The sequence below is a fragment of the Danio rerio genome, chromosome 10 (assembly GCF_049306965.1).
Source record: "Danio rerio strain Tuebingen ecotype United States chromosome 10, GRCz12tu, whole genome shotgun sequence".
Classification (NCBI taxonomy): Eukaryota; Metazoa; Chordata; class Actinopteri; order Cypriniformes; family Danionidae; genus Danio; species Danio rerio.
The window spans coordinates 26669381-26691917 of NC_133185.1; the positions used below are offsets into that span (position 1 = coordinate 26669381).

The 22537-nt window shown below is 34.6% G+C and overlaps 2 long non-coding RNA genes across 17 annotated transcripts in view; both read right to left on the bottom strand.

Annotated features, from left to right (window-relative positions):
- The window catches only part of LOC141376356 (uncharacterized), a 259480-nt gene extending 242320 nt beyond the window's left edge, over positions 1-17160 (bottom strand). For all 14 annotated transcript variants that reach the window (XR_012386286.1, XR_012386283.1, XR_012386289.1 and 11 more), the window contains exons 1-2: positions 16984-17160; positions 1384-1482 (exon numbers count right to left, since the gene is read on the bottom strand). This is a non-coding gene — a long non-coding RNA (uncharacterized lncRNA). The remainder of the gene's footprint in view (positions 1-1383; positions 1483-16983) is intronic.
- LOC141376355 (uncharacterized) overlaps positions 1-22537 on the bottom strand; it is a 974232-nt gene that overhangs the window by 726592 nt on the left and 225103 nt on the right. The gene's annotated exons all lie outside the window — the stretch shown is intronic.

Consider the following 22537-nt stretch of genomic DNA (forward strand, 5'->3'; position numbering starts at 1 on the left):
ATAGCAGAGACATACGTGTGCGGAGGCGTTCCCAATGACACAGAAACACAACTCTTCGCTGTACTATTAGGAAATAGCTAGAAAAAGTCCAGAAAATAGCATAAAAAGACAAAAATCTTATAAAGCTCAAACAAGATCCTAAACACCTGCTCATATGAAATTAAACATAAGACATTAGAGATTACTTGGAAAAAAAACATTAACTATCAGCCATTCGTATACGTTCAGGGACATTTAGTTTAATTGCAGTTTTGTTCAAATGAATTGTGGGAAAAATTACAGCTCTCATTTTCAGCTTTGAAATCACAACTGACTCACCAGTTATTATCTAAAAGCCAGTATCAGCATCATACTCTAAATGCCTGTCAAATGAAAACATTGTTATTTTCAATATTAAAATAAAATGACTGTACTATCACATTAATAAAGGTATGGGTGCTGTCATTGGGGCAGTGCCTTTTCAAAAGATATATAATTGTACCTATAGAGTCCACAGGGGTACCTCAAAGGTATATATTAGTATACAAATGTACCTAAAATGTATCTTTGAGGTATGATTATAGACCCTTCAGGTACAAATATGTATCTTTCGAAAAAGTACTACTCCAGTGACAGCACCTGTATTTCTGAGAGTGTAGCAATGCAACTAGTGCAAAAACAGACTGCTGTCTCTAGGTGAACAGGGTAAAATAAAATCGTAGCATAAAATAAAATAGTAACAAAAAGTAACATTTTACCTTTTCTAAAAATGTAAATATGCAAATGAAGAGTTATTAATTACACTAATTTGTGTATATTTCTAACACAAAAATCTGAACAATGGATAAAGTCATGTTCAAAATCTTTGCGGTAATAAATATGAATTATTTTGTCTTATTGTTTTGGTTTGTTTTATTGTTTTAACAAAGGGGATTTGGGGAATTTCTTTCTATTAAACATATTTAAACATGCACAGTCAGTCAAATCATGTATGAAGATGCCCCTTTAGGTAAAAACCTAATGAATATTAAAACTAAAAAGTACGTGGGTATGTAAGTTCAGCTAAAGTATGTAAAAAAAAACTCATTTTGAGAAAAAGGCATTTAAATATGTTATTGCAATTTAAATCTACAGACAAGAATTGATTATAAGTGACAAAAAAGACTTAAATGTGTATTTAAGTTGTTAAGTTATTAGACTGAAAAGGCACTTTGTGAAAAGCTCAAAATCAAAAATTTGACAGGCATGATTTTTGCCTGCAATGTCTCACCATAAACTGAAGGTCATGCGTTCTCAGATTCACTTGCACAATCACATTATAGATTGTATCGACTACAGTCGAGAACATGGTTAAATTAGATGAGCTACTTTAAAGGCTTAACCCTCCATTTTATTAAAGCAGACCTGCTCTCAGCAAAGCGTTTTCCTTTCCTCCATGAAATGGCCGACAGCTCACACAACTGCAGCAGTTGCCTTGGTGATTGAGAGAAGGACTGCGATATTCTGAGAAAAACAGCAGCATGCAATCACGATCAGTCAGGTGAAATGCACACGATGCAGCAAAACACAATTCACTAATCATGGGATGAAATATGCAAGCCTAATTGTCTTTAAAAATAAATCAGTAAATATGTCACTTTAAAATGTTCAAAACCACAGCAAAAAGCATGAGAAAAGATGCAGGACTGAAATAGAGATAGTAATAAAATAATGAGGTAAAAATATAATAATAGTAGTAATAATAATAGTTATTATTAAGACATCCAACATTCAGACTTTTTAGGTCGTATTTCTTTAAACAGGATGAAAAAATCGTATTAAATCTGATAAGAAATTCATAAACAGTGATGTGTTAAAATGGTAAATGTTATAATTCTTAAAATCACACTTTTAATGTTTAAATGGCTATTATTTGCATGTGGCTTTCTGCTAACTTTCTAGAGTGTACGCACAGTCTGTGTAGCCTCATTTTATATGTCATCCACTTGAAGCCTTTAAAGATGCAGGAAGCTATGTGTACATAATCTGTCTAAAATGCCTTATCTGGGAATGATATCATTAATGCAGCGCTTCAGACGGGCATCTTTCCAAGACAGCAGCTGCTTGAGAGCTAAACTCTGCATTTCCTCTGTGCCACGGAGATTATGCAGCCAATCAGCCAGTCGAAAAAATCACACTCAGGACTGTTTAAAAGGCTAGTGACTGAGCAGTCAACATATTATACACAGGAAAACTCAGACACATTAGTAGAAATCTTTTCATATCTGCTTAGGAATACAATACAAATTCAATTAGAATTTATACTTCAGTGCTGTTGAATACTTAAGTCTGATTTGCTGATGAACATTTAAAGGTGTGTTGTTACTTTCAGAACGCGTGGCTGAGTAGTTCCAGTGAGGTCTTTCAGTGAGAATTTGTTCATAAACAGATCAATGGTTCACTTTATCGTTAAATATAGTTAATATTTCCTACAGGAAGTAGTGTTGTTAGAGTGTTGTGGTAAAAAGTGGTGTTGTTGCAATAACTGGTAACACTTAATTTGATGGTTTGTTTGAGTATTAGTAGACTGTCCGCTTAATATTTGTTGATACTGCTCCTTCAACAGACATTTAACTGACTATAAGAAACTTTGAAAGTACATGTCAACTTACACTAGCCCCAACTTAACAGTCTACTCCTAATCTAATGAGAATTAGTTGGCATACAATGCAGCTTAAATTCAACAAATGGACAATCAAAATAAAGTGTGCCCCAATAACTTTCATGTCAAGCAGCTAAAATGATGGCCTGGTACAGGTTATACTTTTTAGTAGACATAAAACAATTTTAAATGTCTTAACAGATTTTATTGGCATGATATCAGCTTTTAATTTATTACTGATTATTTGTTATTCTATGGCAGAACTTCTAAAGTTGTTTCCCAAACTCTGCATTAAGTGCATTATTATATTATTCTGTGCATATGAACTGTTTAGTTTGTAATTTATATATTTATTTATGTTATTTACCACTTATACATAACAAAATAATCAGTGAGCAATATGAAATGAACAATCCCGAAATTAAATAATTCCTGCTCAAGGCAAGAGTGGTTGAGCTGGGCTTGAATTGGGTTCTCGCCATCTGCAAAAAACACTGTTTCACAGATCTAGGAAACTGATATATATGGGATTTCTTTCACAGATGTTTAAATTCAACCAAGTTGTGTTTTTTTGTGTTAACTTTAAAGGGAATCCAGGAAATCAAGACACCACTAACTATCCTTTGGCTTAGTCCCTGACCAATGTGAAATGAACTGCTAATTACTTTGGCATTGTAAAAATATGTAGAAAAAACATTGTGTTTACATTAGAGTGAAAGAAAATCGTTCACACATTTAGGCGGAAATGACAAATCTTCTAAATGCAAATTTTGGCCTTGTTTTGGAGCACATGAGCTTATAGATATCCTTAAAACTTTATTGTAATTTTGCGGGACCTTAAAAGTCTTCAAAACTTTTAGACTGGGAAAGCAGTGAAGACATAAATCACATCTCTTTTTTGTTGTTCATCTGAAAATGACAAGCAAAAGCTGAACAAAATGGAATCATATTATTTTTGTATCAACATCAATACTGCCTATACAATAGAAGTCAATGGAGCAATTTTGTCATTGAAAACAATGTCAGCATCCATGGTCCAAAATAAATGTGGATTTTTAGGAATGACATTAACATGTCAAGTTATTTTTATAAATATTTCATAAAGAGGTGGCATACACATTATATTAAGGTATATTTGACTTGGCATCCAGACTTCCATTTAACAAAACATTTGAGATGAGATTTGAGACATGATAACACAAAAAGTTCAGTGTACGTTCATCTCTGATTTAACTGTCTGGCAACATTCAGTGGCCTCGTTTTGTCTGTTTAATCAGAGCTGCCTGTTTACCAGAATAAACAAGGTCATTGATCAGAGCCCGCAGACCACGTGGACTTGCCAGTAAATGCCCCACACAAACAGGAGCATCGTTAGGCAGGGCAGATGGTCTTTTCAGCTGCCATTAGACAGTGCCATTGGTCATTCCATAAGGGAAAGGTCAATTCCTTTTAAAACACTGTAGACAATTACTTGCAATAGGTCAGCTGACCAGCAATGTCTTTCATATCTAGCAGTTTGATAGTTTAAAGTCATGTAAAGTTTAAAAAATTAATTTACTCACTGTCAATGGGTTATAATGTATTCCTCAAAAGAACTGGTTCACACTCTTTAAAATAAGAATTTCTATAAAATCCTGGGTTCATCCAGCTTATTGGTTGGCAGACAAATAAGATCGGAAATTGGTGGGTGACTCTACTTTCAGCTATAGGAAGCAGAACTAAAGCCAAAGGTGCGTTTTCCAAAACTATTGTTTGCAAACTAAGATCACAAGTTCCATTGTCACAAACCTAATTGACGATTGCGCAGCGGTTCCAACAAACATTCACAAATATCGTCACAAACTTGTGTGCTTTGAACACAACATATTTTATTTTGGAACAGTAAATAATAAGATAAATAATTCACATGAATCTTCTGTGAATGAATCTCATTCAATGAATGAGACTTCTGCTTTCCTCATTAATTTCAAAAACACAGATTTCACTATAATTTAATACGGCATCTTTGAATAGCTTTTCTACTGGATATACTGTTGTGCAAAAAAAAACTTTTTTTTAGATAACCTTACATATAACTTAAGAACAATATACAGGAATCAACAATAAGGACTGCCCAGTGGCCCAGGGCCAGCGTAAGAGGCGCTTGGGACAGTAGACAGAATTATTACTGGCCCGATTGGGACAGTGCTGCCTTATCACTAACATTTATTTTGTCTGCGACTATTTGTCAATTGTGTGCATTTTAAGTTTGTGCTATTAAGTCTTGAAACACTGCCCTCTCTGTGATGTTGTAAACACCATATTGCTTTTCAATTCCTCTTATCTGATTTGATGTTTTGAGCATGCAAATTTTTTCCGTCACCTGGTAACAACCAGTACAGCGAAGAGGAGGCAACATGGCGGCAACATCAAATTATAAGGCTAAAAGAAAATGTCTGTTTCTAACGTCTTTGAAGCAGACATTTATGTGTGAACAATGCAACAAAAAATGAAGTGATGTTTTCCACAGTTTGCCGTCAGTTTGACAAGTCAGACACCTATTGTTAAATAACTTTGAACCGCAATAAAATACCTCCACATTTTCCTCTGCTCTTTTTGTTTACATAACACTTTTATTAACATGTTTTTAAGTATTGAAATTCTATATTCACAGACTTTATTTTTGACACATTATTTAAAATATGCGGCTAAAAAATAGCTATTAATTTCCCTTTTTTTGGAGTGGCCAGTGAAAATTATATAGTAGTATAGGAGAAAATTTTGGCATTATAAAAACCTTGACTTTTCCAAACCACAGTAAACCTTGAAAACGGTTATCATGCCATGCCTAGCCCTATTTCTTTCAAACACTTCCCCATCCACTTTGAATGATTTAAAACAATTAATGTTGTGTCGCTCACATTTTATGTAATGTGCTCCAAAGTTAGGAAAAATCTGTGACATTTCCAAAGCTTTGGAAAACATTCATTCATAAATTTTATTTTCAGTTTAGTCCCTTTATTAATCTGGGTTCGCCACAGCGGAATGAACCGCCAACTCATCCAGCACATGTTTTATGCAACGGATGTCCTTCCATCTGCAACCCATCTCTGGGAAACATCCATACACACTCATTCACAGTCATACACTACGGACAATTTAGCCTACCTGTAGCGCATGTCTTTGGACTGTATAGGGAAAATCAGAGCACCAGGAGGAAACCCACGCGAACACGGAGAGAACATGCAAACTCTACACAGAAACGCTAATCGACCCAGCCAAGGTTGTACGTAAATGCAATGTCAAAAATATATTGTGCATGTAAAAAAAAATATTAACTACAATATATAAACACTGATATCTGATTTGTATATGAGATTAGGCTACATGAAACATGTTTAGTTCACAATAGCACAAATTTTCATTAATTCTCATATTTGTAAAAGAAAATAAATGACTTAGCAAAGTTAAATGTTTATTACAATTATAACTCACATTTATATTAAATTAATGAATGAAGGAATTACTGAATGAATGAATTTATATCCTTATATAGTGTCTGTGTTTGTGTGTGTGTGAGTGAAACAATTAGATAAATTTTTTGTAGTTGTGGGTACTCCACCTCTTTGAGGAGTGTAATTACAGAAGTTTTACATTTTACTCAGCATGGTTCAAATTATGGATCTCTGACAGGGTTAAACACGTCACTGAATTGTTTGATTCCCAAACAATGCATCACACTTTGGTACTCCAGACATAAGTTAAGTTGTTGTTTGGAAAATGCACCCCGGTGTGGCTGCATATCAAAAAAAAAAAGTCTTATAAGCATACGGGCAATTTACATTATAAAAATAGTTCAAGAACTTAAGCTGTTTGGAAATGAGTCAAGGGATACAATGCAAAAGAAATACCCTGACTGTGACAATGTTAACTTGATGGGTTACTAAGAACTGATTTTATTCATTCAACTCAACATAAAGTTTCAATGTATTTAATATGTGACTTCAAGCCCTGGGCGAAGCAGTGGCGCAGTAGGCAGTGCTGTCGCCTCACAGCAAGAAGGTCGCTGGTTGGCGTTTCTGTGTGGAGTTTGCATGTTCTCCCTGTGTTCGTGTGGGTTTAATCCGAGTGCTCTGGTTTCCCCCACAGTCCAAAGACGTGTGGTACAGGTGAATTGTGGTACAGGTGAATTGGGTAGGCTAAATTGTTTGTATTGTATGAGTGTGTGTGAATGTGTGTGTGGATGTTTCCCAGAGATGGGTTGCGGTTGGAAGGGCATCCGCTGCGTAAAAAACTTGCTGGATAAGTTGGCAGTTTATTCCGCCGTGGAGACCCCGGATTAATAAAGGGACTAAGCCGACAAGAAAATGAATGAATGAATGAACTTCAAGCCCTTAGTTGGGGACTAGTTTGGAATGTGTTTTTTAATGGGAATGAAATGTCAATTCTATACAGAGATACTGTATACTATTCTGTCATTCACTTAAGAATCAATAAAACTATTAATAACTATAAATAAAATCTGCATTTATCGTTCTATGAAGCTTTTACATCCACGGAACCTTTATATTTAACAAAGTGTTTATATTACAGTATAAACAAGATCTTTAGATCACGCAAATGTTCTCCACACTATGTAAAAATTATTATTTGAAGAACTGCACAAGAGTTTCATTAGGGAACCAAAGAAAAATATTATTCCATGGTGAAAACCATTGTTTGATTCTACTTGATATCACATTACATCTTTATTTTTAAGAGTATCTGTATTAAAGCCTCACAACCTTGAGTTTGGTGTTTGATGGACTTGATTTGTAGCTTCTTTTTGCTTGGCATAACATTGAAGCCAATGAGTAAGAAAATGCGAGCTGGAATGAAAGGACTCCATCTGCCAGGCGAAGAGCACCCGCACCCCACCCCTTCATTCCCTTCCTCCTCCCATTCTCCTCAGACACAGCGAATATAGAGTCGACAGCCTCAATAAAAAAAAGCACCCACTGCAGCTGCCGTTGTCATGGAAACAAGATCGTCAGCCAAGCCCTCCCACTAACACAGGGATTTTAGGCATCTAAAAACGACATCCTGAGACCCTAAAAAATGCACAGACAGTCTCTCTTCATCTCAACATGAGGGTTGTGGTAATATCTAATTTAAAAGGAAATGTTATAGTGTATATATATTAATGTTAGCACGCAAAGGGTGTAGATTTGCTCTTGACATTGGTGGGGACATACGGAGCGCATGCATAAAACAGCACAAATTCTTTTTCATGCTCTTAAAAAAATAAAGGCTTTAAGCACTTAGTAATACAAATAACAATTAATGAAGCATGTCCCATGCAGCAAAAGTCAACAAGACACAAAGAGGCATGTGACACAAATTAACCATTTTATTTGATTGTTTTTCGTAATCATTTAGACTAAAATCTAAACTGAATTTCGATTAATTGCATAGCCTTGAATAATGTTATGGTAAACGACAATTGCACTTGACTTTAAGTGACACTTTACTTTGAAAAGTAGCTCCTTATGTCTACATTTTGCACAGTGAAGAAAGACTGAAAATGTACTTGTTTTGATGCTTCTCAAATCCAAACATAACTACAGCTGTCAGTCACTTGACAGCAAAAAAGGCACAGTCAATCACACTGTCCTTATGTTTTTTGGGGGGAGGGAAAACCCAAGAAGGCAACATAATTTAACACTTTCTTCACATCCAGGATACCAGAGGTTGATGGAGCATTACTTTATATTGAAGGTGAATCAATTTTTGGTGGGGACATTTTAGTAATTGGTGGATAGTGGTAGGGACACGTCCCCTCCGAACATGTCAATTCTATGCTTTTGTAACACGCACAAATCAAGTTCTACATGTCACTCTCAGTCTTAAATACTGACATACAAGTCTAAATTAAAATAGCATACAGACAACTTTAATTTTCTTCCTTTAGGCTTGCAGCAGATTGCAAAGAGTATGAAATATTAATAAAGCCTTCTAAGAAAAGCAATGCTTCAGGCAAGACAATGCAGATGAATGAAGTTAAAACATAACTAATGATGATCATCATGCTTTTCTAGTTGATTGATTACATTAAGAATTGCGAAAAAATGTACTCTGAACAAAAAGTAAAGGTAACTGTTTGCAACAAACCATTTAAGTTCAAAAACTAATCCTAATGAGTACTGTGAGAACTTAATCTATTTGAGTAAACAAAGCAATTTGAGCACAGTAAAATCCAATTAATTAAGAGAACTCTGAGTACTGTCTGAGTACTGAGAACTGAGTACTGTCAATAACCCAATAAGTTAAGGCAACTTAAACCGTTTGAGGGAACAGTTTGCTACGAAACTTTTGACTTAAACAACTAATCCATATGAGTACTGTGAGCTTACTCTATTTAAGCATTACCTTCAAAACTGAGTTCCAAACTCTTTTCAAATGAGTAGAATTAACTTTAACTACACTCATTTCATTTGATAAAGTTGACTGGTGGGTTTTATTATGTATTATAAGTTTTCAAAAATATGCAAATGTGACATTAAAATGTGCAAATTTGCATATGATTGTAGCATAAACATTTTAAACAGTGAATGAAGTCAGTTTTTTGTCTGCTAAACACTTTATGTAAAGCCCAAAATCTCAAAACTGACAGGTGCATGAACAAAACAGCGTTCCTGCCTGCAGTGTCTCATTGCCCCACTTAATGCTTACCAAAGAGATGCAACATGACGTCAGCTTTTCCCACAAACCCCCAGCAGCACCTTCCTCCTTTCCTAAATCTTTTTCTCACTCTCTCTCTTCTTACTCCCTTTTTCTGCTTTACATCGTTTCTCTCAAAGCCTGTCTATATTTATAGATTCTTGTCAGTGGAGCGGATTCTTGTCCTATATAATATTCATAGACCGCAGTGTGTGGGTGTATAAAAAAGGTCTGTCCCCCACATCCATCCTCCGTGTCCGTTTCCATAGCAACCTCGCATCCCTAAACCTCCGTGCCAGAATGCATTTCACTACCGCAGGCTTAAAGTCCGACCTTAACCCACCTGTGCAGCAGCTGGGAGCTTTTTGCAGGTCAGTGGAGTAGGAAATGTACTGAAAATAATCATACACAGCCCACTAAGTCTATCAAGTATCGCCTTTCTTTTAGCTCCCTGCCAAAACGGTCATGTTTAAAGCAGCGCACGGGGTGGCATCAATGTAAGAAGATTACTGTCAATCTGCCCCATCCCATCCCCCTTTAGTCCTTCTGTTCTTATTCCTTCACCATTTTCTTGCAGACTTTAATTTGAAATCTTTTGTTTGTTCATGCTAGCAGGTATTAAAGTGTGTATGATGGCACACATGGTGAGATGCCTGGAGCAAGCACACACATGCACACGCAAACACATACACACACAAACTCACAGATGAACACACAGGCTGGGGGAAAGGAACCTCATCATGAACAAGGAGCAAGGTAACCATGGCAACAGACAAAGAAGGGATGACGACATTTTGTAGGGTGAACAGAGGAAGGAGGAAATGGCCTGCAATAAGACAGCAGTGTTATTTTTGTACTCTGAATAAAGGATGCAATTGTTCATATTTTCTATTAACCATTTGCAATTCAATCTCTAATTGACTATTATTCAGTTGATAAAACTCACTTTAATAGTGTTACATAGTTAGCAGTATATTAGCGTATTCATTAAATCTGAATGTGTAATAATTTTGTGGTTAATTTAATATATATAATTACTATATACAGTGCTCAGCATATATAAGTACACCCCTCACAGATCTTTTTTTTACATCAATATTTTTAATAGGAAACTATACAATATTATATTTGTGCATATACATTAGATTAGTTATTAAATCTGACTTTTAAATCTGGCTTCAGTAGTTATCTAACAAAATAACTTTCGATAACAACTCAAAAACTAGTATACTCAAATTTATATGTTATAGAAAAATATTAAAAACAAATTTTAAAAAAGGGGAAAAAATCGAGAGAAGCAAAAAAAATTTAAAAATTTTGTTGAAATTTTGTAGGTTGTAATTTTTTTAAAATATTTAGCTTGAATGTAATTGTATTATCTTTTAATTTCTCTCTCTCTCTCTCTCTCTCTCTCTCTCTCTCTCTATATATATATATATATATATATATATATATATATATATATATATATATATATATATATATATATATATAATTTATATGTTTTTTGTGCAGGCTTGTATTTTACACTACTCTAAAAATACTTAAAAATGTCTCTGTCAATCTCTGCACATCCATAATGAAAGATTTTCTACATAAATGCAAAACTGCCAAACAAAATAAAATCAATCTTGTTTGTTCTACAGAGAGCCGGCTTTTTTTCTTTAGATAACCATTGTTTCTTTTGGGTTGTGCGATTTAATTCAGATAATTCTACGAAGTATGTCTTATACTGTAAACTCACAGACTTTTTTCATCACACCCATAATGCATGCTTATTTCCGCTATTTAAACCTGAAAGTTGTTTACAAATTGATATTCTTATGATCCAAGAACTCTTTGGTTAGTTGTTTTGGAAAATATGAACAAATGTTGCAATACAAAGTTGACATATACTTTGTCTGTAAATTTATGTTTTGAATTTTTACTGCAAATGTCACATCCATAACGCTGGAATTATTGCTCATTTATATATATATATATATATATATATATATATATATATATATATATATATATATATATATATATATAAGTAAATTAAATTAAAAGAACTGATTACAACGGTATTGTTTGAAATTTGGAGAAAAAGTTTTATATTGTACATAGGAGAACGTATTTCTCTAACATTTTTGTGAAAAGTGTGAACTGTTTAGAAAAAAAATACATCTTTTTATTTATGTTAAAGTATTTTAAGCTGAAAATGTGTATTCATACAAAAATAAACGTTTTTGTAAACTGAAACATTGTATAAAAATGTATTTGATGTTTTATATTTACTGAAAATAAATTGATACATTTTGGATATAGCAAAATGCCTTTTAATAGTTCTTAAAGGAACACATTTGACACTGTTAGGATATAAAGTGTCTAAAGTGTCACTGTGGTTGTATCTTCATGCCTTTGATAAAGGTACAATATTATTGTATTGTAAGGTAAATTTTGGTTTCCTATGGTACAAATCATGCCCTTAAAGGTACAAACTGCAATGGTACAGATTTGTTTCTTTGTCTTAAGGTACAATTCTGTTCCATAAAAAGGTACTGCCCCAGTAACAAGTATTTCTACCTGCTTTGGTTCAACATTTTTTTCTGAGAGCGTAGGATAATGTATTTTTTATTTATTGCCATGTCAGCAACCAACACTATTTTATGGCAAGAACATTTTAATAATAAATAAACAATTAAGAACAACAAACAAATGAATACACAAGTTAAATAAGATTTTTTTGGTGTCACTTTGCTAAAAATGTTAATTTCATAAAAAAGTCTTCTGGAATCATTAAAAGCAGGATAGTCTAGTAAAATGTGTTTTACAGTAAGGGGAGTTGTGCAGAACAAACATTAAGTGGGGTCTTCATCTTTAAGTAAAAAGGTGTGGGTTAACCTTGTATGTCCAATACGAAATCTGGTAAAAATCACTTGATCAAATCCAGTCTTAAAATGTCATACAATTGTTTGTGCGTAGGATATATGCTAAACATTTATAACACTGTGATTATCAGACTGTTTTGCATGCATGTGCTGTAGTGTGTGGCTTTCTAATGGTGCCATAAACAGCTGTGAGTGGGTGAGGGGGCGAGTGTGGGAAGGGCTTAAGAGGCAGATTCAGTCAATCAGTCGGACACTAGAGAAAAGTGTTGTTTGTGCAGCATCTCCCCACCAATATTTCTATATAGCCTGATTATGGGTTGAGCTACTGACTAGTTTAATTTCATCATCATAACAAGCCGACAGAGAAAAAGACACAATAATATAAAGTACTCTAGTTCTGTCAATCAGCCAGACATTAGTACAGTAACACATATTCATGGGTGTTGATCATATAAATACACACAGCCTGAAGCTTTGAGAGGACTGTGTGGAAGTGGAAGTGTGACCTCACACAGTGGCCATCATATCAATCACATCAACTCAGACTATGACCATGAAAATTGCCCTACATTCTCAACACTCAGCCACACACCCTCTCACATTCGATTAGCCAAAACTGGGTGTTGTCTTTCTCCCTGGAGAGTATCACACATAAATTACATGTAGGAGGTATGGATGTGAATCCTTACTCAACATACATTAAAGAGAATCAAGGAATATCACCTATTCTTGGAAAAGCTCTGCTCACATAACCAATAATTAATTTTCAATCTTAATACAGATCTCTCAAAAGAACTGGACATTAATATCATACTTACAAAACTAATAACATACATTTTGGGAGGGTATTTCTGCATTGACATTCAACCTCCTGGTCTTTATGGTAATTTATTGGATGACTCAGGTTATAGCAGTTTCATAACTTTGAAGTTGTTTCACTAACATTTGACAACAGCAGTGTTAATTTTGACAGCAAATTTAGATTTTTAATCTTAGTCTTTTGTCTAAAATCCAATTATTTTAGCCTTCTGAATCATTTTAGTTTAAGTCGACTAAATTTAATTCGATTTTAATCAACTAAATCTAGACTTAGTTGACTAAAATATATTTTGTTTGATTTAAGTGTAACTTCATTCATTCATTTTCTTTTCAGCTCAGTCCCTTTATTAATCTGGAGTCGCACAAGCAGAATGAACCACTCACTTATCCAGCATATGTTTTACGCAGAGGATACCCTATCCAGCTGCAACCTATCTCTGGGAAACATCGATACACACTCATTCACACTCGGACAATTTTGGACTGTGGGGAAAACCGTAGCACTGGAGGAAACCCACGCAAATGCAGGGAGAACATGCAAACTCCACAAAAAATGCCAACTGACCCAGACAAGGCTCAAACCAGCGACCTTCTTGCTGTGAGGCATCAGCACTACCTACTGCGGCACTGCGTCGCCCTCTAAGTGTAACTTAATTAAAATATTGTATACTTTTTTTTAAACAAAATTTTCTAACTAAAAATTACATAAAACAGTCTCATTAAAATTTAAAGACTTACATTAAAGATTTAAAGACTTGTTGAATTTAAGACTTTTGTACAACTTTATATGTACAATCTAACAGAGTCAATTCTCTTAAGGTCAGCGAAAGGCTATACTATTTCGGTTTACACGGGTAAATAAAAAAAGTTTACCTTTGCATGAATTTTGGGATGATTCCTTGGCATGCTGATGTCGCTTTAGATTTGTTGTTTTTAGCAGCTTTTTCCTTGCCATAAGATTTACGGTTATTTTGTCTTGGCATCAAAAGTGAATCTTCTTTTTCTCTCAGCTGTTGCCATTTCATTATAGTTTAATCAGACAGATGCCCCTATGGATAATATTGCAATCGCATCCCGCATCTACTGTGGACCAGTTACTTTTCAAATGTGTGTCATGCATCACACACCAAGATTCATTCTGACTGGATTTTTTTCCAAAAATACGTCCCTTAATCACATTCTCGACTCTTTTTATTAGTCAACGAAAATGTCAGTATATTTTTATTATAGTTGTCATCATCAACACTTAATTTTTATATAGTTACTGTCTCGTTTTTGTCGAATTATGACGAAAATTTTCAGTCCACGAAATTAACACTAGACAACAGGAAATGTCCAAATAGTTTGACCTAATTTTCAACTTATATACTTATATTGTTGAAACATATTCTTTTAGTGTGACCTTATGCATCAAAATGTGTTTGTGTTACATTTATTTAAAATTAATGCCAATAGATGTCTTATCATATGCAATAATAATACTGATATTTAATGATTATTCTACGTTTCTAAATAATGTGCCTAATTATACTGCATGTCACAATCAGGGCACTTGAAAGTATACTGAGGTATTAAGCAAAATTGTTGGTCCTACTCTTTTGCTTTACAAGTCATTACGAGTCACGGTACACATGTTCTTTACTCACAAGCCCTCAGTTTGTGGAAAACCTGTCATAACGTAACGTTCAGTACAAGTTGTTGCTAACAAAGAACGTAATGCTTTTTCATTCTCATAGATCAAAATATATAAAATAATCAAATCTATTTAATAATAAAATCAACCAAGATCATTAAGAGTAATCAATTGGTAGTTAATATATAAAGAAATGCCATGATCACATACCAAGGCATCTCCATATTCCAAAGCAAACAAGAGGTGATGATGAGGTGACGGACGCCATTTTGCAGGGTTAGCCTGAAGCTAATTGAGTTGTGACAGACTGACAGATGAATGGCAGGGTGATGAGATAAGATGCTTCTCTCTCTGGTTCTGCTCTAAACAGCCATGGAAGTGTGATTCCACACTGTACACACTTTACACACAGCCATGTAATCTGCAGCGTATGTTTGACATTGCTCTCATAAAGGCTAATGAGGGTGACTGTAAATTAACAGGGCTGACAACGTCACTTTAGACTTTCTACGCTTATCTTAAAAGATCAAATACTATCTATCTATCTATCTATCTATCTATCTATCTATCTATCTATCTATCTATCTATCTATCTATCTATCTATCTATCTATCTATCTATCTATCTATCTATCTATCTACCTACCTACCTATCCCAATTGTCTATGTTGCTGACTTCAACAAAGGAAGAGACAACTGTGGTAGGGATGTTGTTTTTCTAACAAGGGTGAGTTGTTTTACCTGGAGACTCCCATCCACCACCTCCAATCAGTTAGCTGCAACATCTAATTCTCAAAGCTGATTGGCTGTCTGTGCCCTCAGGCAGAATAATGCGATCAAGCAGTGGACCGGCAGTTTAGAGGAGACAGTCTGATCTGGCTCTGACCCCAGGCATGTAATGAACCGTTATGTTTTCTAAAGGAGTGGCTTAATGAAAAAGCCACCCATATCAAATCATAATATCAAACAACTACAACCCTTCCTAAAGCACAAAGAAATTATTAATTGGTCTAAAATGGGTTTTGTATGAAATAAATCACTAATCCAGGATTTTTCCTGAGTGGTTGGTGGTGACACAATGATAATTTTTTGCATTATTTTCTATTCTTATCAAATACAACATTCTTATTTAAAACGGTTTATATTAAATGTAATTAAATACATAACCAGTGCTTGAGCATCTCTTGGGTTCTGTTGGTAGCCGTGACTGCCTGCCTGATTTTTTTTCAATAGGCAGAGGAAAAACAAAATTTGATGGAAGTGGCTGCCTCGTGCAAGTATATCTCTATGCAGGAAAAACTGTGCGAATCTATATTACATTAGTTTTAGAACCACATCGCATTCTCACATATAAACACTCTAAATGTAGCAGTTTATTTTTAAAAGGGACACCTTTGTACTTTTTATGTATTAATCATACTGTAGGCACAAATATGTATAAAATTTTCTTGTTAGTATGCATTTTCCAGATACCAGTATGAAGCCTTTAGATTCAAACATGGACCTTATAAAAAGGTATCCCTGAAGTGCAGCTTTTGTACCTTTATTATTGAGTGAAGCCTAATAAATTAACATGCCATTCACTTTGAGTCTGTGAGGAGCAAGTGATCTGACTGACTAACCTGTTTCTGAAAGTAAAACTTCAGAAATGATTACTATGACATTTTGAGACCAGACAGCGGCAAACAAATGAAACATAAAATAAACTTTTAAAAATACCTTTAGATTCACAGATTTTAATTTCCCTTACTATTATTACAATTCATGCATTAAATTAATCATTCATTCATTAAAACCGAGAAAAAATAGTTTATCTTTAACTCTGTGCATCTAAAAAGGAGTAGACAAAGCCTCTCATACTCCACGACTTCTATTGTTTATTACTACATTGACTGTGTCAGGTCATGTGAATTTGTAAAGATAACATTTTGACGTGTCATGGGTACCAAATATGCCAGACTAACGTTGCTGATCAATTCTTTTTTTTTTTTCTTTAACGACGCGAGTTCTGTATTAACCGAGAATGTTACAGACCTTTACATACATAATTGTCAATTGTTGTCGGAAATTTCCTTTATAAATATCTGTACATTTGTGCTTTCTGAACTAATACAAAACTTTTAGATAAATAAATTCATTCAATGACAGCAAAAGGCGCGCGCTTTTGGAGGTTTCCCAGCAACGGATGTAAACAAATCAGCCCTGCACTCTCACGCTAGCAAACTTTATTTATCGTGAAAACGAAACTATACGTTTCCACCTGTTACCTTTAAATATACGTTCAAATTTAATATGAGAACATACTCAGTGATTTGTTAGTTTGACATTACATGCTTAATCGAGTAAGTAAACGTTACTCACCAGACTGCTCATCTGCTATCGATCACCAATGTTTATCTGTTTATTCTATCATGGCAGATCATAGAGGCAGGTGTCCTGTTGCTATATTTCCACACTGCAGTCTTCCATTTCAAATATTCACCTTACAGCCACCTATTTTGCTTTGCCATTTTAAAAGCTGTGTACGGAAGAGATTCTGTGCTCCTATTGGTTAATGTCACCCATGTGACGGATCGGATCGGATCCCGTCGGGGAAAGAAGGGCAGACCGAATGCAAGTGCACTATTGCTGTATGAATGTTTTTTTTTTTTTTTTTTAACTATGATAAGAAATTGTTAATATTTTGATTATACATACCAAGTTTCATATCCATATATGTAAATTTAGCAATCAGAAACCTCTTTATTTAAGTGGTGCTTAAAGAACTAGATATTTATAAATACCATTAAGGAGAGTGCAAACAAAAAAGCTGTTAAACTGTGTATTTGTTTGATACTTATTAGGTAATTGTGAGTTAGCCTGACATTATTTGTATTTTTTATTTCTATTTGTTATTTTATTTTGTTTTACCTTTTGAGTTTTTGTACTTCTACATAATTTTATTATGGTTTTCATATTTTTGTGCACCTCTGGCATTGTTTTGTATGTTTCTTTCTTGTATTAAAATCAGTGCACTACTACATTCTCGGGAATGTCCTTATTCTGCAATGCGGAAGTGTGCTCGTTTTTGTGGTTGTTTTAGAATGTCCCATTCAGGTATGGGAGAAATGACTAGGAATAATAAACAACAGAAAACGGTCTAACTACTTGCTCTACAAACAAGCTTGTTCATGGCTATACAGATAAAGCTGAATAATATAATAAGAAAATATGAGTTTGCAACATCAAGCAGCATAACGAGCTGTTTTTAACGTCTAAATATGTATGGTAGTGAATGGGACCGGAAGTCTTGAGCCAAAAAGATTTAAATGGCTGCGCCCGCTCGCACATGATGAATAAGGTAAATAAACTAGATATCGCATACAGGCTCTGATCATGCGTCTAAAGTGCTTCCACATTTGTACAGTGCTACCAAGACAAATATCATTCAGATGCACTTGTATAGACTTAAGCCAATCTGAAGATTCTGGACTTTAGCACTGCGTATACGGGTGTAGTAACGGGCAAACAAAGAAATCAAAGTATAAAGGCAGAACATTTCATAGGTAAGATTTTTTTGTGTTTTTATATCTTACAAACTTTTGTGCTAAACAAGTTATTGATGATAAAACAGTCACTTACTGGACTGACTAAGGCAAAGTAGCACCAACTTGCACTAAATTCTAGGCTTATTCTAGTTTTGGTAAATAAAATCAGAAAACAAGGTAAATGAAATATGACAACAGACGCTGCAATGCCAGAAACTTATATTGTCATCTAAGTGAAGTAACGGACAGGTTTTGAAGTAACCTATAAGATTGCCTGATAACATAACAGTGCCTGCGCCTCAGTGTGCATACTATCCAAACTAGATTATTGAATATTACAAATCTTTTACCATTTAGACCAGAAAGGTGCATATGTACAGACGCAGGGATATTGATGGTTCACATGAGTCGTTTATAACAGAGATTCACGAACAAATCGCTCTCTCCATTAGAATTAAAATTATCCATTAATTTAGAAAAGTGATGTCAAATTACAAATTTCGTAATTTAAAAAAATATTTGCATACTGATAACTGTGAAAACTCCCGATCATAGCTATATGTATAAATGCTTACATATCTATAGCTCTGGATGGCAAGTCTTCCACTAGATCTAGGTCCCACATTCATTTCAAAGGAGCACTACCCTGTTCTAAAATGGTGGCTCTATTGACGCATTCCTTCCAAAAGACAAAAATAGCGTAGGTCACATCTATATCTATGACTCCTGACAGTGCATGTCTGAGCGTGCATGTGCAAGTCTCCAGCCAGATAGGGAAAATTATGCTAAATATTATGCCGCATTCCAGACAGCTCACTTCAACTACACCTGTCAACCCTCCCGTTTTTTCTGCGATCATCTCGTAAGGGTATTTTCCTGTATTTCTCCTGTAACTTCAATCTTTCTATAAAGGGTGGCAATAATATATGCAACCCATACCGTCGAACCCTTATTTTCACATCCCAATGTTGACAGGTATGACTATAGGCATTGCAGTAGTATGTGGGACATTTCACTGATGAAATCCACAGCTCTGGCCATGTTTCATATGTCACATGAAACATTCCAAATTTTCTGGGAGATTTATATTGCATAAAATACAGTTTAAGTAGCAGTCTTTATTTCAAGCGCAAGTCCTAGAGATATTGGCTTAAAAATGACAATCCAGGCAGAAATAAAACAGATACAGACAAGACATAGTTACTAGATGTAAAATCGGCTGAAGTTGGAATTTAGGACAGAAAATACAGTTTGAATGAGTCTTTTCTTTTGAAAAGTTTGTTATAGAGTTAGACTAGCACAACTCGAATAACGCTACATTATGCAAAATATTCTATCACTTATCAAAAATAGCCATTCAGGCAAAATAGATAAGACATTGCTTCTAGAGATCTGAAGTCACATACTTCCCCAGAGAAGGTGAAAAACATAGGACAGAAGAAGTATACAACAGAATTCAAAAAGCAATTATCATAATGAGGATCTGGATACTTATACTTTCACATACTATATGGAATACAAGTATTACTTGATTAAAGTACCTCCTTAGTAGGTCTTTGCATTTTCAAAAGCTGCCTACATGTACATTTTCTTGTTTTTTTAATCAAAAAGAGACAACCTTACCAACCAATAAATAAAACAAAATATGAAGTTATTTGTGCTAATGCTGAAACTCCATGACACACATTTAGCCATTGTGAGACTGAACTCCTAACCTCACGTGCTGTAAAACACAAATAACCCAAACTGCTGATCTGATCTGTGTTAAACTCGGAGACGAAGGATTAGCGGAGTTCATCCCTGCAGCGAAACACACGGTGAGACACACTGATCACACACCAGAACTGCACACCCACACAAAGCGAATGTGCCTGCTGTTAACACCATGCTCCCAACAGAGACCACAGGAGTTCAAATCTGCTGACAGCATCCTTGTACATCCATCTATATGGAAACACTCACTTGGACATGCTACACAGGAAAATAAAGCATAACATGTAAAGCACATCACAACATATCTTTGCTGTAATGAAAGGCTGGAGGCAGAATATGATTAGAAGAGATGAAAAATAAGAAAGGGTGGGGTGAGATACATTCTCATATATGATGCTGTGTAAGCTGCCATTTTGTATTATTTAGGTCACAGAGACTTTCTAAAAGGGTGGGGTTGGTGGTTTTTAACCCTCAATAGGCCATACCGGCGAGAGTAAAAGAGACGAACAAAGACAACAAACTAGCATTATTAACAATGTTTGGTGGAGAGATTTGAGAGGAAAAATCACAGTGCTTCTATGCATATGTCTTTGCCTGGCTGCCAAGGTGAACCATTTTCTGGCAGTGTGATGAATCTGTCACGCGGCCAAAGCTGTTGAAGCAGATGTCAGATTTGGGTCAGACATACATGAAGAGGAAGATTCAGAGAATAACAAAAAAAGACAAAACACAGACATGTCTGGAAGTGAAGGAGACTAGATGAGAGAAATTTAAAAAACACTACAGATGAAAAACATGTCAGCTAAGGAGAGGAGAGAAATCAAGGACAAAAGGAAAAAGAGCGAGGAGGGGTGTAAAAAACCGGCCATTGGCAGTGCTGCCAACAAGTGGTGCTTGGGAGCATTGCAGTTTCAAAATGTCTTAAAGAGATAGTTCACTCAAAACTGAAAAATCTGCCATCATTTATTCACCATTGATTTGTTTTGAACCAATTGGAGGTTTTTGTTGTTGTTCTGTTTAACACAAAAGAAGATATTTAAAAGAAAGTTGAAAAATCTGTAACTAGTCAATGGTTAGAAGTTTCCAACATTTTCAAAATATTTTCTTTTGTGTTTTACTGAACTAAAAATTGAAACTGGTTTGTAACAATAAAATGGTCAATAAATGATGGCAAAATTTTAATTTTTGAGTGAATTATCCCTTTAAAAAACTGCATAATGCTTGTGTTTATTGTGACTGTGCATGTGGTTGTATTCTGTCTTTCTCTGGTCATATATTCTGTGACATCACATTCAACACACTTACTATTTTTAGTCCAGGCTCGAGGTGGAGGTGCAGATGTAAAGCCTGAGTGCACTAATGGTCCATCTGTTCCCGTACACAGCCTGAGTGAACCAGAACAAAGACCTTGCAATCCTGAACATTAATACTCTCTGTTCTTCTATCTGTAGTGTTTTTAAGTGAAGCAAGCATGTTTTGCCTATGGCACTATATACTGCAGAACAAGAACAGGGTAAATATAGCATCAGAAAACTTCAGAGTCACTTCAAGAGTCTCTATCCTGGGATTTGATGGCATTCAAGTTCCATTTACACCATGTTCCTGCGAGGAACAATGTGTTAAGGCGCGAGCAAGGAAAAAAGAAAAACACTAATTGAATTTTGCACAAACGGCCTGGTATAATATGAGTCAAGCCTTAATACACCAGAGAACAGAAATTCAAATCACTTGCTCTGCCCTGAAGATAGACATATAAAAGTAGGTCACAAAGTTAAAGATTTTAAATACAAGGCAGGAAAAACACTATCAAAACGTTTAATTCACAATATTAAATAAAGTTCTAAAAGGTCACTTTTATATTTTTTTATTATTGTTTAGTAAAAATATTCTCTTTATTAGAATTTTTTCAGTAAAAGATAAATTAATTTTAACATTATTATTATTTTTTTTTTAAATATACATTTCTTTAGAAAAGAAGAAATACAATAAAATAAAAGTAACTCAGGAAGTAATCTGTAAGAGGAATACAAGTACATACAGTTACAAGATAAGAACAATAAGTAACAAATAAGACATAGAAAGAAAAAAAAGAGAACAAAATAAAGAAAGGGGAAGTACAAAATTAAAGAAAAAACACAGAGAGCATCAAAGACTAACTCACTAGAAGCATTATATTTTCATAATTTTTTATTAACTTGCAGAATTTTTTGTTGTTAGATAAACGTATAACTTTAAGCAAGGAATCAATTTCAATAAAAAATGCGCAAATGAAGGAGAGGATTTAAGAAATGTTCGATTGTGGATAAAGAATTTCACATATAATATAAAAAAATAGCAGAAAGGCTAGGTCATTCATTAATTTTCCTTTGACTTAGTCTCTATTTCAGAGGTTACCACCGCGGAATGAACCACCAACTATTCTGGCATATGTTTTACACAGCAGATGCGCTTCCAACCCAGTACTGGGAAACACACATATACACAAATTCACACACATACACACTTTACTCTACGGCTAATTTAGTTTATTCAGTTCATCTATAGCACATGTCTTTGGGCAGTGAAACTTTAGCACCCGGAGAAAACCCACGCAAACGCAGGAAGTGCCAACTGGCCAAACCGGGACGGCAACAGTGCTAACCAAAAAAAATATATAGTGTAACAGTAAAAAGATT